The sequence below is a fragment of the Mercenaria mercenaria genome, chromosome 1 (assembly GCF_021730395.1).
Source record: "Mercenaria mercenaria strain notata chromosome 1, MADL_Memer_1, whole genome shotgun sequence".
Taxonomy (NCBI): domain Eukaryota; kingdom Metazoa; phylum Mollusca; class Bivalvia; order Venerida; family Veneridae; genus Mercenaria; species Mercenaria mercenaria.
In genome coordinates this window covers 98,976,901-98,989,521 of record NC_069361.1, presented here as the reverse complement: position 1 = coordinate 98,989,521, position 12,621 = coordinate 98,976,901, and the positions used below count along the sequence as shown (strand labels likewise).

General features: G+C 35.0%; 1 protein-coding gene across 3 annotated transcripts in view; it reads left to right on the top strand.

Annotated features, from left to right (window-relative positions):
* The window catches only part of LOC123529181 (protein dispatched homolog 1-like), a 139,116-nt gene that overhangs the window by 56,709 nt on the left and 69,786 nt on the right, over positions 1 to 12,621 (top strand). The window contains exon 1 of one of the 3 annotated variants that reach the window (XM_053518334.1): positions 9,759 to 9,923. The exons of the other annotated variants lie outside the window; for them this stretch is intronic. The gene's annotated coding sequence lies outside the window, so the exon portion shown is untranslated. Of the gene's footprint in view, positions 1 to 9,758; positions 9,924 to 12,621 lie in introns of those variants that run through there. 3 annotated transcript variants of the gene reach the window in all.

Sequence of the window (12,621 nt, the reverse complement as noted above, 5' to 3'; positions counted from 1 at the left end):
TGCAAGGCTTGTAGGAGTTAGCAAAAATATGCAAATTGTGAGAATAAGATACTCTCAAGAGAGGTGTGTTTAGAATAATGGTTAAGCTCTCTGAGCATTTTGTGGAACAGAATTCATTTGTATTATCAGATTAGGACTTCATAAGAGCTGACATTCTCCTGTGCTGATTTGAAATGTTGTGTAATCATGCTGAAAAGAAAATATGTGAATATGATGCAGTCTTATGGTGAAGAAAACTTGATATTTGTGGGAAAACATTGAATTTGTGGAATATAAAGATATGGTGTTTTTTGACTACTGTAATTTTGTATCTTTTATTATTAGCTCACCTGTCACATAGTGACAAGGTGAGCTTTTGTGATCACCATTCGTCCGTCGTCAGTCCATCCGTCCGTCCGTCCGTGCATCAACAATTTCTTGTCTGCACGATAGTGGTTTCATTTATGATATTATTTTAACCAAACTTGCACACGACTTGTATCACCATAAGATCTCGGTTCCTTTGTTAAACTAGCCAGATCCCATTATGGGTTCCAGAGTTATGGCCCCTGAAAGGGCCAAAATTAGCTATTTTGACCTTGTCTGCATAATAGCAGCTTTATTTATAACTTGATTTTTACCAAACTGGCACACAACTTGTATCACCATAAGATCTTGGTTCTTTTCTTGAACTGGCCAGATTCCTGTATGGGTTCCAGAGTTATGGCCCCTGACAGGCCTGGACCTTAGCGGTGGACCGTTGGACCGACGCATCCAAAATATCGGCAGGTCCACTAACTATCAAAAGTTGGGTAGACCGACGGTCAACCAATTTTCTGTCATGGTCTGCTAATAAAATAAAACCCTTAAAAGTGAAAAATAAGGGGAAAAAATCATACCCATATCGGCAAATTCACAAAACGAAAGTTGATTTTGCCTTAAGCACAGCATTCCACAGTTATAAGCATTGGCGAGTTAAAGTCAGGATAGCACGAATGGACTACTCCACCGATGGGGCGAGTGGTTTTCCGTGGTAACTTTACATCAGGCAAAATTATCTGGATTAACTGGAATTTACCCGCGAATCGTAAAAATATCAAAACATCATGCTGGTAATTTTCCATTCCACAAGCACGTGCGCCCTATCGTAATATCTACTTTACATCGCGGTTACTTTTGACACAAAAAACGCACATAGTGCATTTATTTTTTAATATAATAGCTTCAAATTTTCAACACCGCTTGAGAACTAATACAGTTTGAATTCTATAAAAAATTTAATAAGATACCGACAGGGATGTAGGCAAAATTCTTTAAAAACAATCAAATTTTCATATAATGTTTTGTAAAATTTCAAACAGCGCGATCTTGATTATTTATTTCTTTCTTAAAGTAAATAAACGGTACATACTATGGTAATAAAATTCAGACTTTTGACCAGAAAGTACAAAAAACACAATTAAAAAATCTTAAATAATGAAAAAGCGGCAGCAATTTAAATACATGGAGTAAAATGACTTTTGGCAAACAGATTTCTGTTAGCGCGGCAGATTAGGTTACGTGACCTCGTGAACGTAAATAGAAATGTGGTTTTAAAATAAAGCAGTGTGGTGTCGTTGCAGTTTTTAATAAGTTTTAAATGATTCTTGGTACATGCATTTTTAGCTCACCTGAGCAATGCTCAGGTGAGTTTTTGTGATCGCTCAATGTCCGGCGTCTGTCTGTCGTCTGTCGTCTGTCTGTCGTCTGTCAACATTTAGCTTGTGTATGCGATAGAGGCTGTATTTTTCAACTGATCTTCATGAAAATTGGTCAGAATGATTACCTTGATGAAATCTAGGCCGAGTTCAAAAATGGGTCATCTGGGGTCAAAAACTAGGTCACTAGGTCAAATCAAAGAAAAACCTTGTGTATGCAATAGAGACTGTTTTTTTCAGTTAATCTTCATGAAATTTGGTCAGAATGATTACCTTGATGAAATCTAGGCCAAGTTCGAAAATGGGTCATCTGGGGTCAAAAACTAGGTCATTAGGTCAAATCAAAGAAAAACCTTGTGTATGCAATAGAGGCTGTATTTTTCAATTAATCTTCATGAATTTTGGTTAGAATGATTACCTTGATGAAATCTAGGCCAAGTTCAAGTATGGGTCATCTGGGGTCAAAAACTAGGTCACTAGGTCAAATCAAAGAAAAACCTTGTGTATGCGATAGAGGCTGTATTTTTCAATTAATCTTCATGAATTTTGGTCAGAATGATTACCTTGATGAAATCTAGGCCAAGTTCAAATATGGGTCATCTTGGGTCAAAAAGTAGGTCACTAGGTCAAATCAAAGAAAAACCTTGTGTATGCAATAGAGGCTGTATTTTTCAATTAATCTTCATGAATTTTGGCCAGAACGATTACCTTGATGAAATCTAGGCCGAGTTTGAAAATGGGTCATCTTGGGTCAAAAACTAGGTCACTAGGTCAAATCAAAGAAACACCTTGTGTATGCGATAGAGGCTGTACTTTTCAATTAATCTTCATGTATTTTGGTCAGAATGATTGCCTTGATGAAATTTAGATCAAGTTCGAATATGGGTCATCTGGGGTCAAAAACTAGGTCACTAGGTCAAATCAAAGGAAAAGCTCGAATATGCGATAGAGGCTGTATTTTTCAATTGATCTTCCTGAATTAAGTCAAAATGATAACCTTAATGAAGTCTAGGCTGAATTTGAAAATGGGTCATCTTGGGTCAAAAAGTAGGTAACCAGGTCAAATCAAAGAAAAACCTTGTGTATGCGATAGAGGCTGTATTTTTCAATTGATCTTCATGAGATTTGGTCAGAATGATAGCCTTGATGAAATCTAGGTCAAGTTTGATTATGGGTCATCAGGGTTCAAAAACTAGGTCAGTAGGTCAAATCAAAGAAAATACTTACTAAACAAATATTTTTTTCCATGAAATCACTAGGTCAAACATGTTTAATCTGTTTAAAATGTTGTGTTATGGTGTGTTTCTCAGGTGAGCGACCTAGGGCCATCTTGGCCCTCTTGTTAGCTCGACTATTCATAGAATAGTAGAGCTATTGGACTCGCCCATGCGTCGGCGTCCGCGTCTGCGTCCGCGTCCGCGTCGGCGTCCGCGTCCCGATTTGGTTAAGTTTTTGTATGTAAGCTGGTATCTCAGCAACCACTTGTGGGAATGGATTGAAACTTCACACACTTATTCACTGTGATAAACTGACCTACATTGCACAGGTTCCATAACTCTATTATGCTTTTTTACAAAATTATGCCCCTTTTTCGACTTAGAAAATTTTGGTTAAGGTTTTGTATGTAAGCTGGTATCTCAGTAACCACTTGTGGGAATGGATTGAAACTTCACAAACTTATTTACTGTGATAAACTGACTTACATTGCACAGGTTCCATAACTCTATTTTGCTTTTTTACAAAATTATGCCCCTTTTTCGACTTAGAATTTTTTGGTTAAGGTTTTGTATGTAAGCTGGTATCTCAGTACTCACTAATTGGAATGGATTGAAACTTCACACACTTGTTCACTGTCATGATCTGACATGCACAAAGCAGGTCCCATAACTTTATTTTGCTTTTTTTCAAAATTATGCCCCTTTTTCAACATAGAAATTTTTGGTTAAGTTTTTGTATGTAAGCTGGTATCTCAGTATCCACTAATAGGAAAGGATTGAAATTGCACACACTTGTTCACTGTCATGATATGACATGCAATGCAAAGAGTCAATAACTCAACTTCGCATTTTACAAAATTATGCCCCTTTTTCGACTTAGGAGTTTTTGGTTAAATTCCTATTATGTAAGCTGGTATCTTAGTACCCACTAATGGGAATGGATTGAAACTTCACACACTTGTCCACTGTCCTGAGCTGATAAGCACTATGCAGGTTCCATAACCCTGTTTTGCTTTTTTACTAAATTATGTCCCTTTTTCGACTCGTATTCATTCAATCAACAAGGCTGTTGAATAGTCGAGCGTTGCTGTCCTCCGACAGCTCTTGTTTGACACAACACTTTGTAAGATATTCTTCTCAAACAATAATGTAAATTCCTTGAGGGCAAATAGGTCACAGAGGTAGGATATCCACTATCATCGTTCATGGTTCGACACATTTACAGGTCAGTTTATTCGGGATATTGCACATTCGCTTTTAAAAAATTAAAGAAAAAACTTTTTTATTGATTTCTTTACAACATGGAATCGAGAAAGTAGGATCAGACAGTGATGTGTCACATGGCACAAAAACATGACGTAATGCCATGACAATCTCGGGCAACTATACCGCTTTGTTTGATCTCCACTTCAGATGCCGTAATAACCGACACACTTCTTTTAGCTCTTTGAGGGGATGTTAATTGATGATGAAAACAAGGCCAATTACTTAGTTTATCATCAGAATAATTACCGATAATTGTTAGTTGTTTTTTTTCACTTTCAACACGGGTCGGGTGGATGATGATTATTGTGTCCATATTTTGGGACACTTTTCAAAATAATTATTTTTCGGGATAACAGATTGCTAGTCTTCCTTTTTTAATTATTTTAGAAATAAGTCCTGTTTCTTTGAGTCATATGAAGTTATGACGTCTACAACATCACAATTTATTTTATAGAATTGGAGGTTCACTAAAGTCTGAGCAGGTCTGCTAGATTTTAGCAGTTGGTGGACCTGCTGGCAACTGCTGAAAAAAGTTAAGGTCGGGGCCTGCCTGAAAGGGCCAGAATTAGCTATTTTGACCTTGTCTGCACAATAGCAGCTTCATTTATGATTCTATTTTAACCAAACTTGCACACGACTTGTATCACCATAAGATCTCGGTTCCTTTCTTCAACTGGCGAAATTCCATTATGGGTTCCAGAGTTATGGCCCCTGAAAGGGCCAAAATTAGCTATTTTGACCTTATCTGCACAATAGCAGCTTCATTTATGATTTGATTTTAACCAAACTTGCACACAACTTGTATTACCACAAGATCTTGGTTCCTTTCGCGAACTGGTCAGATTCCATCATGGGTTCCAGAGTTATGGCCCCTTAAAGGTCCAAAATTGGCTATTATGGCTTTTGCAGCCATGTAGATACTTCATTTATGGTTTTATTTGACACAAACTTCCAAAATATCTTCAACAACAGTAAATCTTGGATTCCATGACAAATCAGATCCAGTCATAGGTTCCAGAGTTATTTTATATCTGATTACCTCCCCTGATTGTAATCAAAATGGATTTGTATCAGTAAGTACTTATAGGACTTATTTGAAATTTCATTATTGTCATTTGTTGGACTGAGCCAATCAGGGTAGATAACTGTGGACTGATTTTATGTCAAATTACCTCCCTTTATTTCAAATTAAAATGGGTATATCTCCGTAACTAATGAAGATACTGATCTGAAATTTCATTTATGTCAACAGATTTATTTGGCAGATCATTCTTTAGTTCACTTAAAATAATTTTTTTTAATTACTTCCCTTTTACTAGTGATGGGCTGACAATCGGCGACAGTCGAATAATCGTCGGCGTTGCATTCATGAGCGCGATCGCCGACTTCACTTTTCCCTGACCGATTAATTACTTTGCACCCTAAACGGATAATTTAGTTCTTTCTGACCTTTTTCTTTCCGGTATTTACGGTTCTTTGGGACAATTACGCCAAGAGAAACTACTCTACCTAAAAATGGCTACCTCCAAAGTCTCGAAAGAAATTGACGTCATCTGTGATCACCCAGATTTTTGAAGATATATGGCTTTTACAAAATTAAGCCGGGAAAACCATCAACCTAAACTCTTGACATAAGTATGGCAATATGCATAGCATGCCGTAAGACTTACGCAAGCATATTAGCAAAGGTATTTTCAATTATTGATTTTGTGGGATTGAACTCATTCCAGTCGTTCCAGTACTAAGAATTAATTAATTGGTAATACTTTTTTTGCTTCAAATAATTTTATTTTAATAACACAATATCACTAGATAAGTCCCTGGTGAAATTATGACGAGGAACTGATTTGAAGTTTACTATCTAGTATCTTCACAAATATTTTATTTTTATGCTGTTAACTTAATCTGTCTATGAAGGGATACAATAGAAATAGGATATTTGATGTATGTGTGGTTCGTTTCTTAAGTAATGACATAAAACATTAAATGTGAGGTGAACTTATATGATATGCAACTAGAGTAACTGATTATCCGATTATATCCGATTAATCGAATCGGTTGGCTTGTCCGATTATGCCGATTAATCGATTGGCAAATCTAACTGATTTGCCCATCACTACCTTTTACGTTACTATAAATAGCTTATTTTTAGTAACTTTTTTATTATTGGCCGTAGGGAAAAACTGAGACCACTTTTCTGTGGTACAACATGGATGGTACCTCCAAATTTTAGGTGTATTTTGATATATCTGTACCTTGTAAGAATTTTTTTTTCTTTTTGGTTAAATTTCTTCCCTTTGTTGTTCCTGTCCTTTGGACTTAGATATTTTTTCTGAAAACCTTCTTGTCCTCAAGTGCAATGATAACAGGTGAGCGATATAGGGCCATCATGGCCCTCTTGTTAACCTTAAGTTTACCCTACTAAATTTCTAAAAAGTTAATACTACTGCCCATGCCTAATGCTATGTTCATGCCGAAAGTTGTTTTGTAAACACAGACAAGGTTCCATCATAAGACTTAACATTATACGGCCTTGTGAAACAGTGGTTATTGATGTAGACAAGAAGAACAAACTTCCATATGATCCAGATGAAACAATTGCATAAATAATGCCAAAATAAAGCGGTTATTACATTACATGTGTCCGGAAACTGGTCCTGTCCAGATACTGGGTCGCAACTAGTAAAACTGGTTTAATTTGTTTCTTAATTATCTTTGAAATTCCTATTTTCCTATATAAATAACACATTTGTAAACTTCATACCCTGTACAATTCATATTTATGATCAATATGTGATGTCCTTGATTTACTGTAATAAATTACTACTTTTTATTTAAATTTTTGGTGGCTGTTTGACTTTCATTATTGTGGCCATTATCAACATGATTTTTAACTGGTCCCTGGTGACTAAGTATTTGAAAATACAGCCAGTGAATGATGGATAAGTCACCTTAACCTAAACCTGTCAGTCCAGACTCTTTTGTGATTTCAGTATGAATAGTTACTGTCATAACCATACACAGATAAATAATTTCTTTTGGAGCTAGGGATTTCTAGGTTCACAATTAAACAATCTCCAAGACTGGGTCAACAATTTATACATTCATTATCCAAGAATATTTTGTACAACAGCTGTTTTCACACTCAGGGATGTTGGTCACACAAAGAAATGTATTTGTACGAGCCTTGGTAATGGATTTCTGAGCAAAGTTTCCCAAACATTGCAACAGTTTCTGTGTTATTTACTGTATTTGAAAACAATTGAAGGTAACTGGCATGTGTCTGTTCAACATTTGATATTTTTTATTTTGACTAAAAAATTAAGTTACTATCATTCTGTCTTGTCACAGATATCACGACTCCACAATTTTCCATGTCACAGATTTCTGACTGCAAAAGAAATGTTTTCGGATGAGCCTTGGTAATGGATTTGAGCAAAATGTTACAAACATCAGGACAGTTTTTGTGTAATTTACTGTTCAACATTTCACTTATTTTTAGCTCACCTGTCACAAAGTGACAACTTTTGGGTGAGCTTTTGTGATCGCCCTTCGTCCGTCGTTCGTCCGTTCACAATTTCTTGTGAAAACGAAAGAGACCACACTTTGCAATCGATTTTAATCAAACTTGCACAAAACTGAGATTGACGATTCCTTTCAAAAACTGGCCAGATCCCATCATGGGTTCCAGAGTTATGGCCCCTTAAAGGGCCAAAATTTTCTATTTTGGCTTGTGAACACGATAGAGACCACATTTTGCAATTGATTTTAATCAAACATGCACACAGCTTGTATTGGCATAATGTCTCAGTTTCTTTCAAAAACTGGCCATATTTCATGATGGGTTCTAGAGTTTTGGCCCCTTAAAGGGCCAAAATTTGCTATTTTGGCTTTTCCAGCCATATAGAGACTTCATTTATGGTTTGATTTGATACAAACTTGCAGATATCTTTAACAACAATAGATTTTGGATTCCATGATGAATCTGTCTGATCCAGTCATAGGTTCTGGAGTTACAACCCCTGAAAGCCAAAATTTGTAAATTTTTACCTTGTGATCACAATAGAAGTGACTTTGTACATTCGATTTTAACCGCACTTACACACAACTTAAATCACAATAAGATCTTGGTTCCTGTTGAAAACTGGCTAGATTCTGTCTCATAGGTTCTAGAGTTACTGCCCCTGAAAGGGCAAAAATTTTCTATTTTTGCCCTTTCAGCCATTGAGAGGTTTCATTTATGCTTTGATTTGATACAAATTTGGTCAGAATGTTTATCTTGATGATTCCTAGGCCAAGTTCAAAACTGGTTCATGTGGGGTCAAAAACTAGGCCACCTGGTCAGATCAAAGGAAAAGCTTGTTAACACCCTTGAGGCCACATTTATGATCCTATCTTCATGAAACTTGGTCAGAATCTTTGTCTTGATGATTCGTAGGCCAAGTTCGAAACTGAGTCATATGTGTTCATAAACTACGTCACCCGCTCAAATCAAAGGAAAGGCTTGTTAACAATGTAGAGGCCACATTTATGACCCTATCTTCATGAAACTTGGTCAGAATGTTTATCTTGATGTTCCAAGGCAAAGTTTAAGAGGTGAGCGGTATAGGGTCACCACGACCCTCTTGTTTCTTTTTCAAGGTCAATAACCAACCTCACTGGATCAAGTCCCATAACTCTGACATGAATTTTAGCCAAATTATGCCCTATTTTGGACTTAGAAAATACTGGTTAAAGTTTTGCATGCATTGTTTGTTGTCTCCAAAACTAATTCAGATATTGAATTGAAACTTTGCATGTTTCTTCGGGTTTATAAAAATAGGTGATAGCATCAAGTCCCATAATTCTGACATGCATTTTGGCCAAATTATGCACCCTTTTGGACTTAAAAAATTCTGGTTACAAAATTTATTTAAAAAATCAAAAACAATTACTAATTTCTGATAGGGATCTGACTTTATGTTACAGTGGGTCTTTTCGTTCATTAGATAAAGCTCTAACAGATTGAAAACACTAAAAATGAATAATGTCGTAAAATATTCTTAAATATGATTGACCATCTTTAAAAACTATAAACCACTCTTATAACAGGTAAGAGTAATGCTAGTTTTAGCGTATGCAGAATTTTAGGGCAGAGAGTAGTTTCCCTTTACCAAATGGCAAAAATTGTAAGCAAACTTGTTTTGAAGTTGGAAAATTATCTATACCTGTGTATAATATGCAACCAGTTACCACTATTCAGAGGTTGTCCCAGGGATAAAAAGAACTGCATTATAGGCGAGTATCTATGGTAACTATTTATTTGTCATTTAAATGAATCTGTAGCATGCTTTTTCTGATGTGAAATAACTTTTATCATTCTAATATAATTTTGTATAGAAGTACTGTGAAAATAAAATATGAAAAACCTTCATAAAAAATATCATCCTTGAAGTAAGGTGATATCTTTATTTGGGCGATTATTGTAAAGGCCAATATCATTTTATAGGGAATGCCACTTCAATAGCTGTTTATTTACACTTTTAAGTGTTTATAGTTATGCTGCACCCTATGGTAACAAGACAACCTCGTGTAATACGAGTAGGGATGGGTTGGTAAATATCCAAACTATGGTACTTGTAAAAAAAACCACTTACCAGTGTTATTATGTTACAACACAATGTTAAACATTGTCCACATTTTATACACTATAAGCTTTTAAGTACTAACACTTGGGATAGACTACTGGATCATTAACACACTGTACAGAGGCTTTCATTACAAGGTAAAAACGTTTATTATATTAATATTTGTAATGGATTTTTGTACACAAGTGAAATTTGATTCTATTTAGAAAGCAAGCCGGCATTCTGTTAATGTACAGATTGTTAAGGTTTCGATAGAGGCCTTGAGAAAGAAAAATCAAACAACACCAAATCATAGAAAGAAAGAGTTGTTTGATGTGAAAATTGAACAGCATCTAAAACATGTATATTACTTTACGAAACAAGTGTCAGTATACTGATATAAACATTGAATTCCAGAAAAGGGCTGCTTAAAGGGGCTCCACTTCCGGACAGTTAAACGCCTTTAAAAACTCACCATTTTCAAAGAACTGTTACACATGTTTGTTTTGATGCATTTGCAATAGCGTGCGAGTGGTGAAATTTCGCATAACAAGGTGGAACATAGTTTTCAGCAATTGTTTATCTTTTTTTCTTTACAAATGGCATTCATTTTCAAAGAGAGACAACTTTTTCTCAAAGATTACTTAAAATAATCGGAAAAAGTTGTTTCCCTTTGAAAATGAATGCCATTTGTACTTAAAATAATCGGGAACAGTTGTCTCCCTTTGAAAATGAATGCCATTTGTAAAGGAATAAAGATAAACAATTGCTGAAAACTGTGTTCCACCTTGTTATGCGAAATTTCACCACTCGCACGCTATTGCAAATGCATCAAAACGAACATGTGTAACTGTTCTTTGAAAATGGTGAGTTTTTAAAGGCGTTTAACTGTCCGGAAGTGGAGCCCCTTTAGGCAGCCCTTTTCCAGAATTCAATGTTTATATCAGTATACTGACACTTGTTTCGTAAAGTAATATACATGTTTTACATGCTGTTCAATTTTCATGTCAAACAACTCTTTCTTTCTATGATTTGGTGTTGTTTGATTTTTGTTTCTCAAGGCCTCCATCGAAACCTTAAATCATATAAAAAATTATTTTATGAATTGAGCAGATATTTACTGTATGAAATAATTAAATAGAAGTTTTTGATAACTTTTACATTTAGACCTAATGTTTAATTTTACTATTAACAGATTGTTTTACAGATCGTTACATAATAATTGTAAACTAAGTTAATTTGTTTGATTTATCAACATCTAAGAACACAGCTCATTCTTGTTCCTTTCTTTCTGAGAAAGAACATTAAAATTTTGCTCCTTCCTTTATCGTAAAAAACCTAAATTTTAATTAAAAATGCGTGAGAGAAAGCTGCAGGAGAAAACAAAAGCTAAATAATCTCAATAAAGGTGTTTGTACCATAAAACCATTGTTGCTGTTTTGTCAGATTAATTTTCAGTTTTTTGTGGGCAAGTTTTACATGTTTTTCTTAAATAATTTTAAACAGAAGTAAGTTAAAAATAATTTTAAAAAACTGTATGCGGTTATCAGAGAAAATATCTTAGAAAGGTGTGTGAGCTATTTGATGTACCGTAATGTAGAATCACGAAAATTATTGCATCAGTTCTGTTGGTATTTGAATAAATTAAAGTTTTAATCTTTGAGCATGCTAAGTGAATTAAAGTATGATCATATCACCCATGAGATTTCTTTTAATCATGCTAATGTTGAAAACATGACTTCCTGACATGCTTATAAAATTCAGGGGTGTAACATTTAACAAAGATTCGTGTTGTTTGGGGTTATGGACTCTTTTAAATCTTTTGGCAACAAAAAGATTGGAAATATTTAGCTCAACTGAGCACAAAGTGCTGTAAGTGAGCTATTGTGATTGCAATGTCATGCTTACTGTGAACATGCCGGAGACTTCATTTCTTTGGCAATCTTCAAGAAACTTACACATAATACATGCAAGCCACAATGTCTTAATTGTCAAGTTCTATAATAGGCAAGTGTATTCAAGGTTTTGGCCCAGTTAAACATCCAAAATTGCCGTATTATAATTACCGGTAGATATTGTTAAACATTGTTAACGCTATGGAGGCCATATTTTTTGTCTAAGCTGGTCAAAATGTTGTTTTGTAATCTAGGTCAAGTTCGAAAGTGAATCATAATATGTCAAATACTAAATCCCAAGGTCAAATCAGAAAAAAAAAGCAAGATGTGTGTCTATATATAGGACAGTGGTGCCCCAACTTCCTGTCACTGTACATGGTTTTATGACTTCTAAGGTGAATTTTTTTGAGAGTGTTACATGAAACGTTTGTTTTTCACTAAGTCAAGGACTATAACTCTGGTCTTGCTGAGTGAAATTGCAAACAGAACACCAAGTTCACTTTATGACTCTTAAAGTCAAAAAATGTTCGGGGTACATGGAATACAATCTGTCATGTCCTTTATGAATATTTTTGACTAGAGGGACATAACTCTGGGCTGATTGACAGAAAACCCAATGATAACCCCAGGTGCACAACTTCTCATGCTGAATATCACCAATGTACTCAACAACATGTCTGAGAAGAGAGTACCAAAATGAAAAAACTTTGATAAAGTGTAGATATATATATAAGAAAACCACAGGGATTTAATTAAAGTTGTCTGAAGCAATATATAATACCTGGTATGGGACTGGCATCTAATGCTGAAACATGCTTCCCAGTAACTTCACAGGATTGTGCATCTGTGAAATGTTACTCCTCAAAAGGATTGTAATATATTTATATCAGAATCATGGTTTAATAAGTTCGTAACTATAACATGTACCTTATGACCTTTGTATAATTTTATATATGAGCCG